Consider the following 27,500-nt stretch of genomic DNA (forward strand, 5'->3'; position numbering starts at 1 on the left):
GTGAGCTGCCTTCTTTTCTCTTTCTCTCTCTAATCTGCGAATGGCTCTGTAAAATATGTACGAAACAAAACCATTTTGTTAGTGTAGTTAGTACAATGAAGTAGTAAGTAGAAAAGCAGATATTAAAAAAAAAAAAAAAAAAACTAACAAAATTCCGACGAAAACAAAACTACTTACTATGTAGAGCCGCAGTTATATTTATTTATTTATTTATTAAACATCGCATAGTAAGTACTATTGCTAATTCTACCGAACGACTAATACACGCATAGTACTCACTGCTACTATTACTTGCCTAAACTTCACTACTGGGCTTGCAAAGTGATCAAGCAAAAACAGCAGTAGTGTCGTGATAGTGTCTATGTTACCATAGCGCCCCCCCTTTCCCTTCCCTTCTATCTCCAAACAGTGCATGCCAAGCTTGGTGTGTATCTATGTACACATAGTTTACATATACATACACACATATATATATATATATATATATATACACACGCGCACATACAATTATGTTGTGAGTGTGTGTGTGTCTGTAAATATATACATATATATACATATGTATTATGTATATATATGTCACACACATACATACACTCTGTCTCTCTCTCTCTCTCTCCACCATATATGTGTGTGTGTGTGTGTGTATATTATATGTGTATCTATATAAGACGTCAGTTTTATGTGTCTGGCTTACTTTGGATATATAGAGTTGCCGCGCCGTGTGTGTAAAAACAGCCAGCCTTCCTTCTCTTGGTCTCTTTACAAAGCATCGCTTATATACTGTTTCTCTCTCTCTCTCATATATATATATATATATATATATATATATATATATATATATATATATACATACATACATCAACATTGGATTCTGTATTTCGTACACATACTCAGAAAAGACCAGGTGAATTATATTGTCTTTCTTTTTCCTTCGTTTAACACCACACGTTTCTTTTTCCTTTTTTATTTCATTTTACACTCCAGTATTATCATTCTATATTTATTTTATGTCCTTTAAACATATTTTTGCCGCTTTCTCGTTTTCTTTCTCTATTTACCTCTAGCTATAATCTCTATTTCTCTGTCTTTTTTTTCTATCTTTTCTCCTTATATATTTTACCGTATTTCTCTCTCTCCATATAAATTCGTTTTCTTTCTTTCTCTATTGATTTTCTGTCGTATTTATCTTTCCCCATCATCTATTGTTTTAATTCAATTTTTTTTCTTTGTAGTCGTTGTTTTTGTTAAATTTTAAACACACACACACACAGACATGTGTGTGTGTGTGTGTGTGTGTCTGTCTGTTTGCATCAGTGTCATACACACAGTGTTATTTATTCGTGTGTGTGTGTCGTTAGTATGTCTCTGTGAAGGCGAATCAATCTAGATATGCTTCGATTTGGTTCTATAGATTTGCATACACGAGTAAACAACATGTATGCTGTCAGACGAAGAAAAGGGAGAAACATGTAGGAATACACATACACACTGAAGTTGTTTGTCTATGTAATGATCTATTGCTATCATTTCTGTGATGTAATGGTGATTAATGTGTCACTTCTCTTTTCTATATACATGTGGATGCATTGGATATGTCTTGTTTAATGCATATAGGTTGCGGACATAACATATACACACATATACTTTACTTTTGCAATTTTGTAGAACTGTACCTAGGAGTAGGGTTACCTTCATTCTATTTCTCTCTCACTCTCAGTCGCTTTTACTCGTCGATGTTCTTCAATATCTTTTCATTGAAAATAATAGATTCTCTGTTCAAATCATTAGTAGTGTCCCAGCAGCATGTGAATGTGTGACAGATGCCTCAGTGTGGTGTTTATATCTATCTATCTGCACTTCGAATGGGTTTGTAGGTCGCGGTCAGTAAAGGACAGGTGAGTGGAGAGAGACAATTATTTACAGTGGCCAACATCTACCACCACTTCTCCTTTCCTTCCTCTTTTTGCAAATGTTTTAGATTTCTGGCATATTCTTTTCTTCAGATATGCTCACTATCGATTATTTTGTCTGTATCTCCGAAAACAGTTTCTTACTGAGAAAGACGTATCTTGAACTGTATACGCAGGCCTGTGTATATGTGTTTAACACGCTTAATATCACTTCTATATTTATTCTTATTGCTTGTAAATTTATCGAACCACTTATTGTCAACAGTAACACATACGGTTCACTTACAGACAAATTGCGATGCCTCAGCCCAAAATCTTGCTCGCCTTTATGCCTGCTCTGTTTTACACACAATCACCTCTGTATTTTAACATCTTTTATTTATCGTTGTACGTTATGCTCGAAAGGGTCACCTATTTCCGATCACTTCTACACTCTCTCTTATTCTGATTGACAATGTAGAAACAAGTATTTACATTAAAAGAAGCGACGAAAGAGTGATATCATGTAGGGCCCGACAGAATAAGTCTCTAAATTTAAGGGTACCCCTATTGATTGGCATGATATATGTTTTCATTTTACTTTTGTGGTTGACCTTTTGTGTAGTGTCTGTTATAAACTTTCGATAATTTCCCAGTGTTACGTGTCCTGTTTTGCCCGTTTATTGTCGTTGCAGCCTTTTCACCTTCTCTTGTTGTAACTGCACTTTGCAAAAGCCGTCCTACTGCTGAAAAGACGGCTATTAACGTGACCATGTCGGTTACTCTCCTCCCACGTCCTATTATTTTCGCCACTTTCACTGCCAACACAAGCAATCTAGATTATTATTATTATTATTATTATTATTATTATTATTATTATCCCCACCATCACCAAATCATTCTTCTCTATTACTACAATCAGAAGCTTCATGCACTATTTCACCAGTTTTCACGCCCCATCCTGAGTATACCAACATAAATCTTTTTTTCCTTTGCGAGAAAGAACACATCTTTCATACGCTTATATGTAGACAGATATGCATACGAATATCAAGACTGCATAAATATACATGTAGACATATTATGCAGATATATCAGATCGATTTGTAAGTTGATCGAAGAAAAAACAAAAATAAAACAAAAAACAATCGCATCAGTTTCTCGACAAATATGTCCTATGTTCACTCGTTTTGACTTGCAGAGGAAAACTGGGGTTGTTGTATATCTTACCTTCATACTCATTGTCATCATCTAATATCTTCACCCTTATTCGAAACAGGACGTGTTGTCAGTGAGTTAATGTGATCGAGAATAGTTTAGTATCGGGCAGTTAAGAATAGAGAAACCTATTTGGATTGCAGCCATTCTAGTTGTTTTTCTTCTTTTTTAAGTTGACTGTAATGTTAGTGTTTGTTAGCATTCCGAGAGATAAGTTTCATAAAGATAATTTTTTAAAAAATCATTTTTGAAAGTTATACTTTATATAGCATTTTTTTCCTTTCTCTCTACATATCACCTTTTTCAAAACAACTCGTCTGAACCACTAAAAACATGCGGTATTTATTCAGTGATTCTAAATAAAAAGCGCGTTAACGAGTGCTTCTGGCTAACAAAAATATATAAATTAATTAATGACATTGAATAACAATTGTTATTAATAACGACTTTAAAAAATTGTAGTGCCTCTACGATAATAATAAATTATGGGATCCAACTGTATGCTTTAATTAGTTTATTCCTTTGGTTTTACAAAGCATTATTAAACTATTACAATTAAAAATTGTTACTCGAAAACTGTTGGTTTGATTTTATATTTGTTTTTCTCTCTTCTGTATTTAATTTCATTAAATTGCCATATAAATTTATTTGAAACAAATCCTAGTATATTGTTTCTTCTTTACTATTTCTGGCACGAGAATTTGTTTTCGCTTTCAGTAACTTTAAGAATCATTAAAAATACTTAAAGGTTACATATTCAATCGACAATGCATTATAGGTAACACCTCAATACATCACTAATACTTTTGTGTCTGGAAAAATGAAAAACAAAGTTGACCTCGGCGGGATTTGAACTCAGAACATAAAGGGCAATAACTTAATACGGCAGGCATTTTCTCCGGTGCTCTAACTATTCTGCTAATTCACCGTTTTGAAGATTAGTCCTTAGTTTTCATTTTTGCCCAGAAGTAATCTTTTTTTCAATTATAAATGCAAGATCATAATTTGTAGGGAAGGGCCTATACATAATCGATCAGATCGATGCCTTCCGAATAATTTGATCTACTTGGAAGAATGACGGATACAGTCGACGTAAGTGTGATTGGAACTCGGAGAGGAAACTAAGTATCGTAAGGTATTTACTTTCGTTTTTGCTAGCATTACACCTGCTTCGTTGATTCGCTTAAGTGTTCCAACTCATTGTGTGTAATTGAGAGAAATGAAATAAATGTCTTTTAAAATCGAAACAACTTTGCACTGGACCATTACCATTATAAACTAACGATAAGTTGTTTGAAATCAGAATAGTTATGGTTATATTAACTAGTTGTCTTGAAAAAACATCAATTAAGAAGCAGTTTCTGACTATGGAAATAGTTTTCTAATAGCACAGGTACTTTAGAAACAACAGCAAAATGTCAATAGACTTTTATTGTTCAGAGGACCTTGCTGGTAACTATTATTGTCGTAATTACATTTCAGCCTACACACACACACACACACACACACACACACACACACACACACACACACATATATATATATATATATATATATATATATATATATATATATATATATAATACAGAGAGAAAAGGGAAAGGAGCACACACACATACACATATATATAGGTAATCGTTTCTTGATGATTTGCGATTCACTTTCCAACACATTTTTTAATGTGACCGTGTCCGAAACCAACACCCTGTGTGTGTGTGTGTGTGTGTGTGTGTAGAAATATTTTCTAATTTTGCCAACTAGAATAAACATCAACGCTGTCTAAAATAATGCTTTTCTACTCACCTGTTACAAATGATACAAATAGTTGTGACAAGTGCTTTCTCTTTAAATAGAGGCAGCATCTGTCTTATCTGCACCATTGACGTATGAAATTCTGGCTAAATGGGAAGAACTGCTTAGTAAAGAGAACCTTCCTCCTAAGCACACACAGTGATGGAGTGTTCGTATTTTTGCATCAAAATATTACATCGAGGGCTATATATGCTTTTATATTGGTTGTTATTGTTTAGTTCCAGGTCAGCTTCGATTAAATAGACTTTTAATCAATACGGTCTAGCCGTGGCTATCTCATTTTATTTTTAGATAATGCATCCAGAGCTAAATTATCCAGTGTGAGCTCGAGAGACGGGTGGGGGATTTGGTTGCTATTTCTAACATGTTAAGTGACCACGTAGAGGTTCCCACTTTAGTTTGCTTTGTGTTGTGTGAAGTTTCTTTATGTTTATGTTGCATGGTTTCACCATTCCTCAATGTAATTTAAAATACAGCTCTATTTAGTAGACATCTGCTAAATTTTCTCCAGATTCCTTAATTAAGAAAGTTTTGCTGAGTTTTTTATTTCAAACATTTGTATTAAATATGACTGGTTTATATGGGGGCGAGTTGTAGAAGTTGTTATAGTATCGGATAAATGTATTGCAGAATTTGTCCTGCATTTAGATCCTGCCAAGGTGAATGAACTATATTTCTCATTCTTTCAGGATTGATAAAAGTTGTAATCCAGGCCAGTGGAATGGCAGAACTGTAAGAGTGTTGGATGGTGGGCCCTTGCATTCTGAGTTCAAATCCCATTACAGCCTTCCAGGGTGGTACACTTAATCTATCACACAGTTTAGAACTACTTCGTACAGGATGGATTCTGTTAAAGGTGTTTTGGCAGTATATGGGGAAGGTCTCAAGTTTGAGATTACTTTTTTCCACTTGTATTTGCAATCCTGTGAAAAGGGTTTATAAGTATTGCCTTTCTTCCTCACTAAAAGACAAATATTTTCTTATATTAAAGTTATTTTGCTTTACAAGGCATTTGGTGACCCTGTTTGTGATGGTGCCACTTAAAAAGCACCTAGTTCACTCTGTAAAATGGTAGGCATTAGGAAGGGCATCAAACTGTAGAAACCATATCAAAATAGACAATGGAGCCCGGCTCCTGGTTTTGTCAGCTCCTGTCAAACCGTTCAACCCATACCAGCATGGAAAACAGGCGTCAAATGATGATGATGATTTTATTTATTGTATACACACACATACACACAAATCTTAATATGAACAATAAAACTCAAAAGTCTGTACTTGGTTTTGGATGTGTGCATATGAGTTGAAGACTTCTTCAATTAAAGTTACTACTTTATTACAAATAACTTACATGATAGCATTAAGCTTATTCTTTCATTGGGTATACTGTGACAAAGTTTTTTTTATTAGGATATGAACTCCCAGCATAATGAACACTTTGATCATTTGACCATTCCATCACACAGTTACATAAATTATAATCTTCATCTTAATTTCTATATTCCATCCTAATAGTTTCAATAGCTTTGTGTTAAAACGTTTTCATCTGTGTCATTTCTGTATTATGTGAGATGTAACTTACCCACATTTGATCTTACAGCATAAAAATGCAATAGTCGCTCATATGAACTATAGCAAGTTGTAAAAACTTCAGTCAGCTGAGATTATCCAAGCAATTCCTAAAAAATTTTTCCCTCTAGGAGTGGTTAAAAATCTAAGAACCATCAAGTGAGATTGTGCTCAATTGATCAAAAGGCTCTGATAATATAGGCAATGCGAACTTGGGTAGATCTGATCTGTAGGGCCAACTGGTGAAACCAAAAAGCATGTGTTAGTCTTATGAGACCTCTTTCCAGGTTTTCCTTAATCTGTATCTGCTAAACTATCTTCAGTTACCTACTCATAATATTTTCATCTCCCATGCATCGTTCATTTGCATATTTGTAGAAATAGCTGCACTATCATAAAATCTCATGTAATTTTGATAATCGTAGAGGTTTTTATTGCAAAGAGTAAATAACACAAGTGGATTTATTCTTTGTTAGTGATCCTTAAATCTGATAAAAATCTAAGTAGTGTGAATTACTTAATATGATTGTGAGTGCTAAGTAGCAAAAATATTACAAATACTTGTTATTTTCATGGGGAAGGAATGTTCAAGATGTTATGACATATAGTGTTCATTTGGAATAAGATTCATGTGACTAGATTTTCTTTTTCTCTTCTCATTGGAATCACGATCTGAGACATAATGTACTTAAAGGCTGCTTGAGGATTTCTTAGTGGCCTATGTTGTTTTTGACATTGTCTCTTGAAAATGCTGTTTCCTGCGTCAATAACTTTGCTGAGCCATTGCTGTTAAATATAGTTGCACAAAAATAGCACAATTAAGAGATTACTGGCCAAAAATGAATCTATGTTCTGAATTCATTATCATCATTTTAACCTCCACTTACTCATGCTCACATGGACAGAATTTGTTGAGGTAGATTTTCTACAACCAGGTGTCCTTCCTGTTGCCAACTCTCACTTGTTTCCAGGTAAGGGAATATTTCCCCATGACCAGACATATTTTTATGCAAGATTGGAAAAGAAGGATACCATTTACATGATGGTGATACTTGTTTACACATGATGTGAAAGCAAGGAGACAGTAACACACACACATACATACATATATGTATATATATATATGGTGGGTTTCGTTCAGTTTCGTCTACCAAATCCACTCACAAGGCTTTTAATAAAATTAAGTTTCTTGTTAATGTTGGAGAAAAGCCCTGCTAAGTGCAGGTCTAGGGTAGGGAATAACCAGTGTATTGTCAAGAGACTCTTCTTAAGATGATTGTTCCATGCAGTTCGATATGTTAGCTTAGAGTCTGTTGCCTTTAGTGATTGGGCTGCTGCATGGAACCGCCATGGTTACTGTTGCTCAGTTGTGTAATGCAAAATATTAAGTTTGTATAATGGTGATATTCATCTCATTCAGATAATCCTCTGCCATTTTAAACTGGGGAATCTTCCATGAGTATGTAGTGTGGTACTGGCTTTCTCCCCACTTTTTTTGTTTTTGTTTTCATTTTTGAAACCTAACTGTTTCAACTCTCATGATGGGTTGTAGCTATGAGTGGGTGTGAGTAGGATTTGATTAACAATACGCTTGGATTTATTTTAATACTTTTGAGCCATAGAAATTTTTTAAAAAGTGTCTTCTATGTCTATTAGTGTCTAAGTCATATTGTAACTAGTTGTAACTTGTAAAAATGATAAATTGTATGCTACAGCCTTTTTTCAGATGCTTCATCAATGTTAGATATAGTTATTTCAATTATTTCTGAAGAAATTTTTTTTGATAATTAGTAAGAAAATGAACAAAACAAAAGAAACATTGATGGATCAGTGAAGAATCAACTTTTTAACATTCTGTTTATTATTGATGGCATTCATAATGTTGTTCTTCCTTAGGGTGTGACATAGTTTCTTTGCCTCCAAATAGCACCATCATCATTGATGAAACTGGTTAACCATGCGTCATTTATCATGAATGTACTCATTGTTATAACTTCTTCCTCTAAGTTGTATTCATGTCAAAGTTATCCATGAGATTATCTTTCAGTATGTTTATGTCTAGTTCTTTGCTACCTCCTGTCTTTTGCACCTTCCAAACTTATTTTATATCTTATTTTTTATTTCTTTACTGCCCACAAGGGGCTACACACAGAGGGGACAAACAAGAACAGACAAACGGATTAAGTCGATTATATCGACCCCAGTGCGTAACTGGTACTTACTTAATCGACCCCGAAAGGATGAAATGCAAAGTCGACCTCGGTGGAATTTGAACTCAGAACGTTACAGTAGACGAAATACCACTAAGCATTTCGCCTGGCGTGCTAACGTTTCTGCTAGCTCGCTGCCTTCAGGTTATTTCTAATAACCTTATTTACTGTACTATTTTTCTATCATTTGCTATCTTTTTGATTCAACCAATGTTCTAGTCACAAAATTGGTCAGTACTTTGCAACTGGTTAGAATGTCCAGCTGTATAAACTCTGTTTCTTTGGCAGCTTCCATGCAGCACTCTCTGTGCTATGTTATTGTTCTTAACTTTGTAAGCCTGATCCCCATTAGCCATAGAGATATTTTTTATATAAACCTCCCACACATTAATTTTTAGGTATTGACTTGGTGTATGCATGTGTTTGAATAACTCCTATTTTAGACAGAATGGAATAATTTTAACATTAATTCTTATCTGTGTAAATGTATGACATCTCATTTGATGTATGTTTTCTCTTATCTTATACTTGATTTATTTACTCTTGGCTACATAGCATTCTGAGTAACAAGAGTACAATCTAGCTCTTTCACTAAGCTAAGTTGACATTTGGTTATATTAGCAGAAATATATACATACGTGTGTGTGTGTGTGTGTAATTGGTTTGTTTGTGGAGGGTAGGTTGAGAAGTTCACTTCCCAATCACAATGTTTCAGGTTCAGTCCCAGTGCATGACACCTTCAACAAGGATCTTCCACTATAGCCCTGGATGACCAAAACCTTGTGGGTGGATTTGGTAGACAGAAACTGAAAGAAGACTGTTTTGTTTATGTGGATGTGTCTGTCTGTCTATCTATCTATCTATCTCTCTATTTAGCCATCTCTCTATTTAGCCATCTCTCTATTTAGCCATCTCTCTATTTAGCCATCTCTCTATTTAGCCATCTCTCTATTTAGCCATCTCTCTATTTAGCTATCTCTCTATTTAGCTATCTCTCTATTTAGCTATCTCTCTATTTAGCTATCTCTCTATTTAGCTATCTCTCTATTTAGCTATCTCTCTATCTAGCTATCTATCTCTCTATCTATCTACCTATCTATCTCTATCTATCTCTCTATCTCTCTCTCTATCTCTATCTATCTACCTATCTACCTATCTACCTAGGAGGCGCAATGGCCCAGTGGTTAGGGCAGCAGACTCGCGGTCATAGGATCGTGGTTTCGATTCCCAGACCGGGCGTTGTGAATGTTTATTGAGCGAAAACACCTAAAGCTCCACGAGGCTCCGGCAGGGGATGGTGGCGAACCCTGCTGTACTCTTTCACCACAACTTTCTCTCACTCTTACTTCCTGTTTCTGTTGTGCCTGTAATTCAAAGGGCCAGCCTTGTCACACTGTGTCACGCTGAATATCCCCGAGAACTACGTTAAGGGTACATGTGTCTGTGGAGTGCTCAGCCACTTGCACGTTAATTTCACGAGCAGGCTGTTCCGTTGATCGGATCGACTGGAACCCTCAACGTCGTGAGTGATGGAGTTCCAACAACCTATCTACCTATTTGTGTGTGTGTGGTGATGGGTGGGCAGGGTACATTATTACGGTAATATTCTCCTGTCATCAAATTGTGCCTGGACAATGCCTCAAATAACATATTCATCCAGTCCATACATGCATGGAAAAATAAATTCAAAATGAATGAACGAATGTTGCAAGAGGGTGGAAAGACTACAATTGTGTATTTATCAATTATAATAATGATGATAGAAAGAAATACAAATAGATCTTAATAGTATGGATTATATTAAAACCAATTCTTGTCTGTGTTATTAACAAAGCAATTGACTTTGAAATAATGAAGATGAATTAATTACTAGAGTGCTATTTTGGGTGACAAGGAATGTGTGAAGCTGTTTCCTTTACTTCTTTTATTTATATTTATAAGAATTCTATGACTGGAAGTAATCTACTTGTTTGCATTGATGAACGAATTATATCGTATTCCCCTGACCCCCTTTTTAAAATATTACATATTATGTACTTCAAGAACTAATATTAAACCAAAGAAACATGTTTCTAGTGAAAGGAGATAATAGTAACCTTTTAGATTAAAAGCGTGTGTTTTCTCAGCATGTAATAGAAGAATACTTCATTTATATAAGTCTATTTATATAACTAAAAAATATATAGTAAAATGAATACATTTTCTAAAGCAAAAGAAAATATTCCCTCATAATTAAAATTCTATTTTATACTTTTTTTTTTTTTGGTGGAGGGTGGCAGTAGTAGATAAGAATTTGACTTGTGTATGTATAAATATTGAGATAGTCACTTTAGTAATAAATTTAAGGTCTTTTTATTCTTCCTTTTTGTTTGTTTGTTACTGCCAGATGGTTTTCTTTCAAAGAGATTTTGTCAAATGTCATGCATGTAAAGATGTAATTTTATTAATGTATCCTGTCTAAGGAATCTTTAGTTTTCTCTCTCCCATCCCCGTTTTTCTGTTTAATGTCTCTATTTTCTATTTATACAATCTCTTTTCCATTTATTTCAAATCTTTATTCTAAAATAACAAATGACAAATAAGATAATTCTATTGGCTGTAAATAATTTGGGATTCTAATGATGTGGAAATATTTAAACTTTTAAATATTTTGAATTCATATGTTCCATTGACTTATATCTTTGGGTTACAAGTTACTATTTTTATCATTGTGGGACTATGTGAAAAGTTTGGTAAGATAATTAAGTCCACCAACCACTTGTTGGTACAGGCAGCTTTGTCTAAACTGTAAAATAAGTGTATGGTCTTTTTTTTTTCTTAAAAAAAGTTATTTATAGGAGGAGAGGAGTATTGGTGACCTTTGCAGACCTTCTTTGAATGGTGAAATTAACACAATTGATGCCCATCTTAAGTATTTATTGGTCAATGTCTGATAGAGAACTAATGAAATGGGGTTGGTCAGAGTGAACAACCAGTTCAGGCATCTTGAATTAAAATTCACTGTTTATGTTTCAGTATGTATAAAGTATACACTGTATACATAATTCTACATGCAACAGCTCATTTAACTGTGATGAATAAGTACCAGATCACACAGGAATATTATTGAGTTAGACTAGTGTCTCATTTAGGGAGAGATTTATATTATGAAAATATAGCTAAGTACTGATCCTTCACACATTCCTGAGACTTACAAGATATGCGAATCAATATATGGTTTTAACAAAATTTTGCTTAAATTTTTTATAAATGTCTGATAATTAAAGTTGTCTTTAATTAGATACTCAATAATATTTAATTAGATGCTCAATAAACATTTTCGACATTTTACTATTTTAACAATGAGATCCATTCCTCAGTGCATTCTGTTAGCATTATTTACTTTTATAAAATTATATTTTTCTTCTGAAGACTTTATTATTTACAGTATCTGAATAACTGAATGATCTTTACTTCCCGAATCTACTTCATTTGGTTAATTCTTCTTTCTAATTACTTTTTTCTAGTTTCTTAGATAACATATCAACTCTACTAACTTCTCTTAAACATTGGGTTTTTTTATAACCTCTTCAGCAGTGCATTTTATCTCAAGCTGAAAGAAATTAAATAAATAAGTTGTCAAACCAACTGATTCTAAATTGCTTAAGAAACTTTAATCAGTCATTGTAATTCATGTTTGACCAATTTAAATTTGTATGATGTCTTAACCTGCATAGTGTTATTCAGTATGTGATTAGTGAATTACATGAGTTTCCAATTAGTTGAATCTGTAGACCAGCTTTAATTCTTGGTTGTAAGCCAGTTCACTTAATTTACGTCTAAAATGTTTGTTAAAATGGCATAAATGTCACTAAATCTCATTTCCCCTCTATAAAAATTTCAGATGTTGTGCATCTACAAAAAATTGATATTGATTTGGTATAAAGCCAATTGCAGCAGAAGAGAAATATTTAGTCAATTAAATTGAATTCAGTGTATTACTAGTACTTATTTTATAAGCCTTTATTGTAAAACCAGAAGGATGAAACTAAATCTTGTAATGTGTTTAGTCTACCCACTCGATCAACCAATGTCAACGACTGCTCTCAGAGATTACATTACTTATGTACTGTAATGCAGAATATATCTGTAAAGTTTTTTTAGCCAATATTGTATGTATAGATAAATTTAAACACCATGTCTTCATATACAACATCTTTGTGGACAAACACACCAGTGTCATTTATTTCCTTTTAATCAGAGCATAAGTGATGATATATTTAATTTATGGGTGTAGGAAATAAAGACTGAAAAATTTGAATGATCAGTGAACATGTTAATGAAGTTATGGTTGACTGAAATTAGGTCAAAACTTAAGGAAAGTAGTTTTACTTTATTAAAACTGAAATCTAATTGCTTATTTGTTTATTTATTTTTATGCATGATAGCCTTTTATATGTCTTGTCTGCAAGAAGGATATTTTTAGTTAAGGTGTTGGTCTAGAAGAAAAGAATAAAGATAATAAATAGAAATAATAATAATAAAAGTTTAAATGGTTTCTAAATTGTATTATCACTTCAAAAGTAGACCAGCCAATAAGAAAGCTTTAGAATCTTCTCTATTGGTAATAGTTTAGTAATTTCAAGGGCAATTTACAATTGTAGACAGTCTCTCTTATCTAAATTGCTCATGCCCCTCAGATTAGCCTCTTAGATATCAATGTCACTCTCTAATAAGGGTTTTTTTTTTAATTCATATCTAGTGAGCAATTGCTGATTTCTGAAATATTGATTTAAGGTGATGTGGTTAAGTTTCCTTCCCAACCACATGGTTTTTGGTTGAGTCCCACTGCATTTTGGACAAATATTTTCTACTAGAGTCCTGGCTCAACCAAAGCCATGTGAGTAGATTGATTCAGTAGACAGAAACAGAAAGAAGCCTGTCATATGTAAGTGTGTGTATATATGCATGTTTGTATCTCCTTGTCATGACATTATACAATAGTTGTAACCATTGTACAAGTGAGTCATTTCCATTCTTCCTGAAACACATGTCTGGCTGTGAGGAAATACTATCTGACTTGGAAACAGGAGAGGTGGTAACAGGAAGGGCATCCAGCCGTATGAATCTGCCTCATTGAATTCTGTCTGACCCATGCAAGCATGAAAAAGTGAACATTAAATCTGTGATGATGATGATGATTTATTATATTCACTGGTTTAACCAATTACTATATCTTGTTGTTACTTACTGATTCTGCCATTGAAATAATTGAAGCTAACATGTGTATTTAAATATAAACAAACGTTTTTTTTATATAAGCACCGAAATGTATATATAGATATAAATAAGATAATTTATTTTCGAATGCAGAGATGATGTTAGAACAGCAGAAACATTGGGTAAATTACCCTTACAAAGCAGAAAAAATTTTCTTCTTAGGATAATTTACCCAATGTTTCTGATGTTCTAATGGTGTCTCTGCATTCGAAAATAAATTGCCATCTTATGCTAGGTTACAGACAAAAGATGAACTTACGAGCAGGTAGTTAAATTCTCTTTACAATTATGTAGTTCATGGTTTAATCTCACTGCACAGCACATCAGGCAAGAGGGTTCTGATATATATGTTTTTTTAATTTTTACCATAACCTTCAATTGACCCAAGCTTTGTCAGTGAAATTTGATAGACAGAAACTGCGTTAGTCTGTCAGCTGGTACTTGTTCTTGAATGTTAGACTTATTCTGTCACCTGGTTTAATGCCACGACTTTGACTCTCTTTGCACGCATTCAACCTAGGTCTCTAGTTTCTTCTCTTTTTTCAACAAACCTTGAAGGTTTTCTGGGAGATTCATGGGTACTGCTGTTCCCCTTCTGATTAAGCCATACGAGTATCATAAGACAATTACTTTCTTTTATAGTTTTAATAGTCTTCACTGCACACGCATGCACACACACACACACACACACACACACACACACAAAATAAGTACTGGAGTTGATTCATTTGACTAAAGATTTTTCAAGGCAATACCCGAGCATGGTCACAGTCTAATAACTGAAATGAGTAATATATATATATACATACATATATATATATATATCATCATCATCATCATCATCATTGTTTAACGTCCACTTTCCATGCTAGCATGGGTTGGACGATTTGACTGAGGACTGGTGAACCGGATGGCTGCACCAAGCTCCAATCTGATCTGGCAGGGTTTCTACAGCCGGATGCCCTTCCTAAATCCAACCACTCCGAGAGTGTAGTGGGTGCTTTTACATGCCACTGGCACGAGGGCCAGTCTGGCAGTACTGGCAATGGCCATGCTGAAATGGTGTTTTTTACATGTCATCTGCACAGGAGTCAGTACAGCAGCACTGGGAAAGACCTCGCTCAAATATTTTGTTCACATGCTACTGGCACAAGTGCCAGTAAGGCAACACTGGTAACGATCATGCTCAAATGGTGCTTTTTACATGCAACTAGCAGGGAAGCGAGATCGCTACTCTGACAGTGATCCCACTCAGATGGTGCTGTTAGCTCTCCACTGGCACGGGTGCCAGTCATCGAATTTGGTACAGTTTCAATCTCCCTTTCCCAACAGGTCTTTGCAAGCTGAGTTTAGTGTCCAATGAAGGAAGGTTGGCATGGGTGCTAGTCCTCGAATTTGGTTCAATTTCGAATTCGATTTCGATTTTACTTGCCTCAACAGGTCTTCGCAAGCAGGGTTTTGTGTCCAAAGAAGGAAAGGTACGCATAAGTGGGCTGGCTACACCCCTGGTAAAGGCCACGGGTTATGGTCTCATTTGCCTTGCCGGGTCTTCTCACACACAGCATATTTCCAAAGGTCTCGGTCACTAGTCATTGCCTCAGTGAGGCCTGATGTTCGAAGGGCGTGCTTCACCACCTCATCCCAGGTCTTCCTGGGCCTGCCTCTTCCACAGGTACCCTCAACCGCTAGGGTGTGGCACTTTTTCACACAGCTATCCTCATCCATTCTCGCCACATGACCATACCAGCGCAATTGCCTCTCTTGCGCACCACAACTGATGCTTCTTAGGTCCAACTTTTCTCTTAAGGTACTTACACTCTGTTGAATATGCACACTGAGATTACACATCCATCAAAGCATACTGGCTTCATTCCTTGCGAACTTACGCATGTCCTCAGCAGTCACAGTCCATGTTTCGCTGCCATGTAGCATGGTTGTTCGTACACATGCATCATACAGTCTGCCTTTTACTCTGAGTGAGAGGCCCTTTGTCACCAGCAGAGGTAAGAGCTCTCTGAACTTTGCCCAGGCTATTCTTATTCTAGCAGCTACACTTTCAGCACACCTTCCCCTGTTACTGACTTGGTCACCTAGGTAACGGAAGCTATCAACTACTTCTAGTTTTTCTCCCTGGAATGTGGCAGAAGTTGTTTTCTGCACATTTTCAGTGTTTATTGCTCCTGAACATCTGCCACATACAAAAACTATCTTCCTAGTTAGCCTTCCTTTGATATTCCTGCACCTCTTATGTGTCCATAGCTTATGCTGGGTACATCTCATAGAGTTTCTACCTACACCTTTTCTACGGATCGAGCAGGGCCATCTACCTGAAGGGGTTTGTGTTTTGTCTACCTTCCTACTTATTAGGACTTTGGTTTTAGCTAGGTTGACTCTAAAGCCCTTCGATTCTAGTCCTTGCTTCCACACCTAAAACGTCTCCTCTAGTTCTGATAGTGACTCAGCAATTAAAGCAAGAGGAGCATAGAGGAGCTCCTAGGGGCATCCTGTCTTGAATTCCTGTGTTATTGCCTGGAGGACTATGATAAATAAGAGGGGGTATATATATATATATATATATATATATAGGCAACGATTAAAAGTTCCTTTTTTTCTGCAGCAATGTGTGTTTGCCATAAACCCACATTGAGTTAAAAAAAAAGGTTGGGGTGGAAATTTGCTAATACATTGATCATTGTGTTTTAGAGACTTCTAATGAAGTCTTTGTTTTGATTTTTTTTTTTTTTTACTTAGATGTTAACAAAAATGCTGAAATACAAACAGCTGGTGATATTTAAAGATGAGAATAAGTATGAATCATCTTACAGGAAAAACCTCTCATGAAAAGAGCCAGTTAGTAAAATAGAGGGTTTCTGTAGGCTGAAGAAAATGTTTCTCGTTCTACGAGGGGCAATCCTTGTAACATTCTTCAGAATGTTTCATAGCATAAATAACCTTTTTGAATGAAATTGGATCTGTAATTAGAGGATTTTGTTTATAAGGATGGTTTTAATTGGTTTAATGATTCCCCTGTTATCATGATTTTCATGGGAAATAATGCAGAATAAATTGATAGAGCTCTATTTAGCATCAGCAAAGGTGATCCTTGACTTTTAAGTTGCCAATAGGTTTAGGGAAAGAGAAAAGAAAATAATGCTATTACTAGATAGCTACATATTTGCATCATGTTTAAGGTAATTCCATTAATTAAAATAATATTGATGTTATGAAAGAGATAAGATGTTTTCCTGTTTTTCTTTTCTAATGGGAATTTATTTATTTATTTTTTATTCTTCCAAAAATGTATCTGAATGTTTTTGTATGTCATCACTGAAAGAATGTTAAAGTTGATATGATGTTTTGTCTTGTCAAGTAACTAGCTTCTCACCCTTGGTTTACTAAGGAGGTCTCTTGTTTTGAAGGATAGAGAATGTTCTGTTTCAAAAGACAGTAATTCTTTCATCCACCCACCACCCCCATTACAAGTTTAGTACAGAGTGACAATTGCATGAATTAATAATGGTCTATCAAAATATCCAACCTTCAGTATCCTAATCTAATAAGTTTAAAAATCTCTAAAAAACAATTCTATCTGCCATCGATAGGTGTGGGCTGTGTAGTAAAAAGATTGCTTCCCAAACACAGTCTCACTGCTTGGCACCTTGGGCTGGTGTCTTGTACTATAACCCTGACCAGACAAAAGCTTCATGAGTAGATTTGATTGACTGAAACTGAAAGAAGACTGTCGTGTGTGTGTGTGTATACATACAGGGTACGGTGAATAAACTGTCATATAAATTACACAAAAAGAAAATAAGATTGACATCTCATTTTAACATATATATTTATCAAAATTACATAAAAATATCTTGAAATACCAAAGAGTAAATTTATTTAAAATTGTCATTGGCTTCAACCACAGCCTCCAGACAACTTTAGCATTTCCTGAAACTCTTCTGGATGGTTTCCTTGTTTAAGTTGGTGAATGTTGCCATGATCCTTGCCTACAGTTGATCTTTGATGTTACAAGGAATTTTGTTGGTCTCTTGCTTAACTGCACCCCACACATAATAATCAAGGACGTTGCAGTCTGGGAAGTTAGGTGGCCAGATGTTGGGGGTGATGTGGTCACAGAAATTGTCTGACAGCCATGACTGGATTCTCTTGCTTGTGTGGCATGGTGCAGAGTCCTGTTGCCAGATATAGGGTCTTCCAGCAGCCACCGTCTTCACCCAAGGCAGCGCTACCTCCTCCAGGCACTTGATGAGGCCTCAGTGTTGAATCTGAGGTTGTGTGGGAAGATGAATAGAAGCATAATGTTGCCATCACTAGTGATCACTCCAAACACCATGATGTTGACTGGATGTTTGATTTTTGTTATTCTCGTTACATATTTTGGGGACACTCTAAGTCAACAGTTCTGTGTGTTCACAATCTGATCCTGGCAGAAATTTTTCTCATCTGAGAAAAACCAAAGCATGTTTGGTTGGAGGGGATGCTTGAGTTTGTTCAAAAGCTTCATAGCGCTCTCTTTCCTCTTGTCTTTGATGGCTTGGGATATAAATTGGCCCTTTCTCATCTTGTATGAGGAATACTGAATGTCTTCATGCACACCTGCCTGGTAAGAAACTCACACACTCCTATGTCGCTGGCAATCGACCTGATTGACTTGGAGGGATCATTGTCAATCATAACCTGGATCTCAGCAACAAATTCAGGAGTTCTCTTCTTATCAGAAGGATTAGAATGAGTTTTCTGAGCTGTCATACTTTCATAATCACCATTAGATTCATTCAACTCTTTCTGAATCCTCTGTGCTGTCCTCAGAATGACACCCAAACACTTTGAAATATTCATACTGGAGCTTTCGATATGACTGCTAAGCAATACAGCATGTTGTTTCCAAATTTCTGGCAGAGTGAATTGCGTCATGGTGCTTTCTCACAGATGGTGCCTAACTGGCCCTACTATACTGTGTGATTGGCAAAATAAAAAACAAACAATGCACATGCGTGAAATTAAAAGTATAAAATGGCAGAAATTTACCCATCGCACCACATCTGCTTGACAACCGGTGTTGGTTTATTTATGTCCTCATAATCTAGCAGTTCAGCAAACAAGACTGATAAAATAAGTACTGGAGTCAATTTGTAGTATTAAACCTTTGAGCCAGTGTCCCAGCATGGCACTGTCTGATATTTGAAACAAGTAAAAGATAAAAGAATAATTGATCAAATGTTTTTCTTTTTGTGGCAGTGGAGGCAAATTTTATGAAGCTGTGTGGGTAAGAAGTTCACTACATAGTTGTGGGTTGTTTTCATTGTGTTAACCCTTTAGCATTCAGATTCAGTCAAATGCTTATTTATTCATATTGTTTTGGGTTAATCATGCATTATCTCATAGCTTTGAGATTTCAATGGTGTAATTGTTTATTTTTAGAATGACCTTTTAAGGTAAGTATGAAAGGTTGGATATGGCCAGTTTGAACATAAAATGGGTAGAATACTTTGACTGGATATGGCCAGTTTAAATGTTAAGGTGTTAATGTTGGTTGGCTGGCATTCTATACTATAGTTGCAAGTTGACCACTACTTTATGAATGAAATTACTTAACAGAAACTGAAAAAGCTTATGAGTGTGTGTGTGTATGAATGTATGTTTTATGTGTAATTGAGTTCATATTTCCCTCATTTTCATGTATTTTTGCTAACTGTAATCAATAGCTGGTCTCTCAGTACAGGTTGTGTCCTTTGCTTGCAGTCAACAATGAAAGTATGTCTGGGCTTTTTGATCTTGTGTGATCTTTGTAAATAAAAGACCCACTCAAGTATTTGTGTCTTTCCAGTTTACCCTGTAACTATCCCCTGACTGTTTCTCGTTTGATAGACAAGGGAATTATTACTTTGCTTGAAAACAATTCAGACTTGATGACTAGAAGAGCATCAAGCTGTAGAAATCTGTCTCAAAGAACTCTGACTGACCCATGCATGCATGAAAAAGTGGGTGTTAAATCACATTGATGTATTCTTTCTTTTATCAATTATCTTTTATATTGTTTCAGCACCTTGTTAGGTTTTATCGAACAAATTGATTCCAGTACTTAATTTTAAAGTTTGGTACTTATTCTATTGTTCTCTCTTGCCAAACCACTCAATTATAAGAAGGTAAACAAATCAACACTAGTTGCTAAGCAGTGGTGGGAGACACACACACACACACACACACAACTGGCTTCCACAGTTTCCATCTACCAAATTTACTCACAAGGCATTGGTCAGTCCAACGCCAAACTATAAAATCCTGCCTGGAAATGAACAAATATATATCCATATATGCATGTGTGTGTGTGTGTATGTGCGCATGCAATGGCATGTGGTCTTGTGTGTAGCATGTTGCGCTCACAATCATAAGATTAGGGTTTCAGTTCCCAGATCAGGTGGTGTGTTTTATTCTTAAGCAAGACACTTCTTTTCAATCCACTCAGCTGTAAATGAGTTTCAGCAACAACTGGGAAGTTTACCGTGTGATGGGCCAGCTGTTCAGGAGGAAGGTGTTGTTATCTCAGTTACTTTTATGCCATGAAAATTGGATTTTGTTCTGGCTTTATGAGTCTTAGGCTCACTGTAGACCTAATGCATTTAGTGCATTCGTTCTTTTGTCTTGAAATGAATTAGCTCAATATAGGATTTTCTTTTTTGCACATACTAATTACTAAAAATTAGAACAAACATTACATCCACTGATGTGCTAACTGATTGCACTGCAGAGACAATAGCGTTAACATTTAAAGTAATTGATTGAGAGAAGAACCAGAGGACAGAATGTCAGTTTTTATCTTAATTTGATTATTACTATCTCTCTCTTAGCGTTCACTCCCTCCCCTTTCTCTCTGTCTCTTCTCTCATTCCCTCTGTCTCCTCTCTCTTTCCCTCTCTCTCTTACCCTCTCTCTATCTCTCTCACTAGCAAATTTTTTTCATAGCCATTTACTCTAAAATAAAATTGTATTGAAGAAAGATCGAATACAAAGCAATCAACCTATCACTGGAAGATCTGTGTTTATGTGTGTACATGCATGCCTGCATTACTAATAAATGTGTGCTTATTACAATGCATTGTTTCTTTGATCTACCTTTAAAAGCATTCTTCTTCCTGTCTAATGCTAATGAAACTATAATAGCAGAAAGCAGAGAACTAAAATGGCAATCTTTAAATGAAAATTTCTCCAATGCGTTAGTAAATGCCGTCCACATTGTTAGAAAGATAAAGTGTGCGTGATCTATATATTTATCATAATATTAGATATATCATGTATATATGTGTATTAGAGTAATCATATTTGTTTTGTGTTAAGTAGGTGATGCGTGTTAGAACAGTCATATTTTTTTTAGTTATGTGTGTGGGTGTGTTTATATTGAGTCAACCAGTTTGACTATATTAACTTTTAGACTAAAACCTATTTTAGAATTTTTAGAATTTATTAATTTTGGAGTGTGGGGGAAGTGTCTTTTAAAATTGTATATGATGAAGAATTTTAGTTTTTCAAATCTTTAAAATTACATATGTGCTTTGTTTCAGGCATAGATGTATGGTTAAGAAGCTTGCTTCCCTGCCATGTAGTTTCAGGTTCAGTCCCACTACACAACACCTTGGGCAAGTCTCTTTGGTTGGACTTTGCCAACCAAAGCCTTGTGAGTGGATTTTGTAGATGGAAGCTGAAAGAAACCAGTCATGTGTGTGTTTGGGTGTCTGTGTGTTCCCTTGTCTCAATGTTGAGTGATGTTGTCACCATTATACAAGCAATGTTGTTTGTTTTTAATCTTCCATGAGAAACATGTGGCCATGAGGAAATATTACCTTGCTTCTAAACAGGAGGATTGGTGACAGGAAAGGCATCCAGCTGCAGAAATTTTGCCTCAGTAGATGTGAAAACGAATGTATTTTGCAAATTTGCAAATTTAGATCTTTCTATGCTTTTTGTTTTGACTCCATTGTTGGATTGTCTTATATCAAACAACCTGATATTTTGATATTTCTAATTACATGCAATATGCTGCAGTTGGATTTAGCTAATACTAAAAACAAAATTAAATGGTTCATTAAAAATAAGTGCTCCTCCAATGTGTTTTAATTTAGAAATTTTAAAAGTGCTTCTCCAATCTTCTCCAATGTGTTTCAGTTTAAAATTTAGATTTTTAACCAGGAAAGGATTTATTCTTATTTTATTTGTTCATTGTATATTTTCTACTTCATGACAATGGTTTCTGATGGTTATGCAAAAGACAAATTTCATTGCATGGCAGTGTTTTTTAAAACTTATTTTCAATGTTGCAGCCAGCTGAGTCAATTGCAAGTTGGCGTAATGTCTAAATGATTAATATATATATATATACATATCTTTTTAATCCTATCTTTAGTGCTGTGCTATTGTATCTGGCACCTCATCTCTCAAACACATGGCTCTCAGTGGCCTAGGTTATTGTAAATACATACCATGGTAAAATGCTGTTTGTAGCTGATAGATGTTTCACTAGCTTACGTTACTAAACTATAATAATAATGATAATAGTAATTTCTTTTATTTTTAATAATAATATATTCACAGACAAGTCAGAGTAAGAACTTACATACACTGAAGTTGTGTCAGCACTATAGAATGCAGACAGAAAAGAGTTAGTATAGGCATATCTAGAAAAGGTCTCAGAAAATGATACTCTGAGATATGTTAATATACACAGATAGGGAGATAAAAACTAATTGATCAGATATTGTGGTCAAAAAACACCAAGGCAAAAAGTGCATCCTAATTGACATATCAGTCCCAAAAGATGACAAGGTATCTGTAAAAGAAATGGAGAAATTATCAAAATACGAAGATCTGGAAATAGAAGTAACCTGAATGCGGGGCCTGAAAACAGAAACAATTCATATAATAATAGTTGTTTTAGGTCTGATCAAAAATGTGCAGACAAATACATAACCAAAATTCTTAGACTTGTGACTACATATAACATGTAGAAAATAAAACTGCTAGGAACTGCACATAAAGCACTGTTGATACAGTAAAAATAACAGCACCAAAGCTAACTGTAGCACATATCCAAGGCACACAGAGCTGCTTTTAGTAGTGCAGTAAAAGCATGCAAGGAAAAAAAAAATAGGCTGCTGAAATGATAATACAGAAGTATGCATATGTTAGATTTTGTGATAAATGAACCTAACCTGAATAGGACCTGTCAGTTGTTTTCTCAGATCCTTCAAATATTTTTTAACCTAGTTTTGTATTGATTCAGTCTTGGAGGAGGACTGAATAATGTAAAATAGGCAAGCTTACTATATAGGTTATATATTTCAGTAAGGTAGTATGCATATGTTGTCACATAGTAAATAGTATCTAGTCTGTTGCATTTAGGTTAGGTTGTTTCACTCACAAACATAAGATCATGGTTTTGATTCCTGAACAGGGCAGTATGTCGTGTTCTTGAGCGAAACATTTCATTTCTCATTACTCCAGTTCACTCAGCTATAAATGAATTCCAACAATAGCTTTGGAAGTGGATCTTGCGTTGCAATCTCACTCACATGTAAACTGGGTTAAGCTCTAGTTCTATAAGTTCTAGGACTCATAACAGATCTATGTCCAGCGCATCACGTTTTAATCATTTTGAAATAATATTGAAAAATATCCTCAAACTCTTTATAGATCATTCATATTGAAATTGTTATGCCATGGGAAAATTTGATCTTGTGAAGCCCTCCTCAGTACATCATTGATTCTAGCTGATTATTGAGGGTCATCATCATTATCATTTAACCCTTTTGCATTCAGATTTAATACTTATTTATTCACTTTGTTTTAAATTAATCATGTATTGCCTTGTAGATTTAAGATTTCAATGATGTGATTGTATATTTTTACAATGACATTGTCAGGTAGATGTAAGAGGCCAGATCTGGCCAGTTTGAACATCAAACAACTAGAAATATTTTGGCTGGTTTAAATGCCAAAGGGTTAATGTCTGTTTTCCATGCTGACATGGGTTGGATGGTTTGACAGGAGCTGGCAAGCCTGGGTGGGGATATACCAGGCTCCAGTCAGCTGTTTTAGCATGGTTTCTACCACTGGATGCCCTTCTTAATGCCAATCACTTTACAGAGTGTACTGGGTGTTTTTCATATAGCACCAGCACGGGTGCTTTTACATAGCACTTGTAGAGGGCATGGCATTGGCACAGTAAAATAAGCAAATTGACTCCAGTAACTGATAATTGAGCTGGTACATTCTAATGACTGGATCTGATCAAACTCCTAAAAGTTACAGCTGTTGTAATTCATCTGATCTTAATGAGATTGTGCATTGGCTCTTAAGCTATTGTGAGGAAGCTATTATTAAAAGTATAAGTCTGCATATGAGAGAAAGACAATCTATATTGTCTTGGAGATGTGTCAAGAATACAGGTTTGCTGAATTAAACAAAATAACTAGATTAGAGAATCAAACAAAATGTCCAATTGATATAAGAACTACCATACAGGTAATATATCAGAGGTTCACATGTGGCTGTGTGTTTTAGAAGTTGGTTCCCAGCCATGCAGTTTTGAGTTCAGTCCCACTACTCAGCACCTTGGGTGAGTGTCTTCTACTATAACCCCAGGTTGACCAATACTTTGTGGATGGATTGGTCACATGCTGACCAAAGGAGTTTGCCTCCTCCAAGACAATGCCCCAGTTCACAATGTACATGTTGCACATATGAAAGTACACTCTTGCAACTATGAAATCCTTCCTTATCTCCCTTATCTCTAGAACTTGCACCATCTGACTTCCACCTTCTTCCAACCATGAAATCTTTTTGAAGGGAAAGCATTTTTTGGATGATGATGAACTTACTTCCAAAGTAAAGTCTTGGCTTCAGATGCAGCCTACCAACTTCTAGAGACAAGGGTTTCACAGCTGCATAAAGTGATGGGAGAAGTATGTCACCATTGGTGGTGGCTATGTAGAAAAGGACTAATAATTATGCCAAGTTTTGTTTATCCCAGTCCTTGAGAAGTGGATCAGAGGAAACCTTTAATGAACACCTCTTGTATATGAAGTGTATTAAAAAAAATCTGACTTTATTTTTACTTGCCAAAACTAATGTTGCATGGCCAAAATCCTTGGGTGGAAAGTGACACCATCCTTCCTGCACATGCATGTGGTTGGGTCTTCAACACCATAAATTAGTAGGTTAATGTACATGCGATATTTCGATTTGTAATCAATGGCTGAAGAATATTTGTATGGGCTTCATCTATGCTTAGAAGGAAGGCTTTGACACTGAAGCTAAAAGAAAATATTTGAATAGTTGCTCAGGATTTAACATATTTTAGCATATTTTTCATAATAAACTTTGTGTGTTCCAGACGGTTTTTATTCCAACAGATTGCTATATATGGTAGTATGAGAACCGGCTATTATTGCAATGCAGTTTGAAGTTTACATTGGTTCATTGCACTGAATGTAAAGGAGACAATCAATTTCTGAAAGTTACTTCACAAAGAGTTAATTCCCTTCTCCATAGTGGTCATGTGTACCACAGAAAAGGGTTTTTTCTGCCCCAAGAGGTCCCATTACTCATTACGTGAAAAATTTTAAGAGTCTAAAACCATCTATGGAACATAAGTAATGTATGTTCTCAGTTTGGAGAAGATTAGTTACGAGCTTCAGAAGTTATGTGGGTTTACACACACACACACACACACTGAGTTTTATATATATGGATATCTGTTAAAATGAGATGTCAATGTTATTTTCACTTTTGCGTAATTTAGACAACAGTCTATTCATGACACCCTGTATATACATATATATATATATATATATATATATATATATATATATATATATATGTATGTTTCTAATATACATACATGGTTGAAAACAAGTGGGACTGTCATAAGTGATGTCATTCTTTTCCAGTCTTCTGTGATAAACATATCTGGCCATGAAGAAATATTACCTTACTTGGAAACCACTGAAGGTTAGCCACAAGAAGGGTAGCCATCTGTAAAAGATCTGCCATTATAAATTCAGTCTGACCAATGTAATCATGGATGAGTGGACATAAAAATGAAGATCACATTGATGATGATGATGATTACCCATTTGTAAAGTAAATTTGCAGAAGAATTTTACTTTGATAAAGCTAAATGATTGAATCAATCATTATTAATGTCATTTATGGCTATTTTCTAGAATGGATTCTCAAAATTAAAATTCTTTTCATTTGAGTTTTATAGGATATGGGTGGAGCTTTTTCTTTCTCTTTTTTTTTTTAAGTAAAGAGCAACAGTAAAGCAATTTGAATATATGGTTTTTAATTTGACATGAACAATGTATTCAGTAATTTTATTTTTTCATAATTTAAATTTACATGATTAATTTAGTTTTGTGATGTAAATTAATTTTCTTTTTCTGTGTTGTTTTTAATTTAGTGAGTTTTAATACTGAAGTTATAACTGACAGAGTAGAAAGTGAATTCATGCAAACTGAGTTTACATACTGCCTGGTTTTTCATTTATGTTACCTAATGGGACTTAGAAAGGCATAAACATCATGATTACCATTATTTGGTCCTATAAAAGTCAAACTTTTCATAGCTACATAGAGAAGGCAGTTGTGAAGCTGCTTCAGCATTCAATCTCTGAGATGTTATGGATAGTATCACAAGCTTTGTCTAAAAAGAACAGGCTCTTCATACAAATGTTTAATTTATTTCCACTTTTTGTTTAAGTCCTTAGCATTTAAACTGGCCATATCCAGCCAAAATATTCTACCTGTTTATATTCAAACCAGCCAGATCTGGTCTCTCACATCTACCCTACAATGTCAATCTAAAAATAAACAATCACACCATCAAAATCTCACAGCTATAAGATGATGTATGATTAAGACAAAGCAACTGGATAAATGAACATTATATTTAACAGAATAATCTGAATGATAAAGGGTTAATACATCTTAGCAGGCTAGTTAAACTATTCCTAGTTAGATTAATGTTTCGCTTAGTGAATAATTGAGGGTTCATGAGAAACTTGAAGAAGTAGAATGGCTAACTAAATCAGATATTTGTCTATCTTTTCATAGGTCAAGTGTTCAAATCTGTTGCTAGGATTTTGTTGTTGATTATGGGTAGAGCAGATTCTAGATTGACTCATATTACTCAACCAAGGGGAGTAGGTATGAGACTATTAGGTGATGTTATGTAATAGACGATCTTATCCTAGCAAGATTTATCTTTCATTGTTGTCAGGTGCTACTGGTAACATGTAATCCAATACAATGTATGGTTATCAGTGACTAGATTGACACTTCCACTGAGCTACCCTGATGAAGAGAGTTGTTAGAGCTGAAGCAGGACAAAAACAAAGCCAGAATCTGTCATATTGAAGATTAGGTTTGTCAAGAACCAACAAATATCATAGCAAGCATAGTAGAGTAATAGTAAGTAAACTCTTAGAGAACTTTATCTTCAGCCTGGTTTTTATTCCAGATTGTAGTAATTT

The 27,500-nt window shown here is 35.0% G+C and overlaps 1 protein-coding gene and 1 long non-coding RNA gene across 12 annotated transcripts in view; one reads left to right on the top strand and one right to left on the bottom strand.

The window, feature by feature from the left end:
• The window catches only part of LOC149137601 (uncharacterized), a 67,639-nt gene extending 64,362 nt beyond the window's left edge, over nt 1–3,277 (bottom strand). Inside the window, exon 1 of the long non-coding RNA XR_016242019.1 lies at nt 3,120–3,277. This is a non-coding gene — a long non-coding RNA (uncharacterized LOC149137601). The remainder of the gene's footprint in view (nt 1–3,119) is intronic.
• The window catches only part of LOC106870372 (uncharacterized), a 216,422-nt gene that overhangs the window by 339 nt on the left and 188,583 nt on the right, over nt 1–27,500 (top strand). The window contains exon 1 of one of the 11 annotated variants that reach the window (XM_089352894.1): nt 1–227. This exon is cut by the window's left edge and continues 70 nt beyond it. The exons of 3 other annotated variants lie outside the window; for them this stretch is intronic. The gene's annotated coding sequence lies outside the window, so the exon portion shown is untranslated. Of the gene's footprint in view, nt 228–691; nt 905–1,774; nt 1,896–3,035; nt 4,243–27,500 lie in introns of those variants that run through there. 7 more of the 11 variants (XM_089352858.1, XM_052967712.2, XM_089352890.1 and 4 more) reach the window with 7 other exon arrangements.

The sequence above is a fragment of the Octopus bimaculoides genome, chromosome 1, assembly GCF_046866305.1.
Source record: "Octopus bimaculoides isolate indiv1 chromosome 1, ASM4686630v1, whole genome shotgun sequence".
Classification (NCBI taxonomy): domain Eukaryota; kingdom Metazoa; phylum Mollusca; class Cephalopoda; order Octopoda; family Octopodidae; genus Octopus; species Octopus bimaculoides.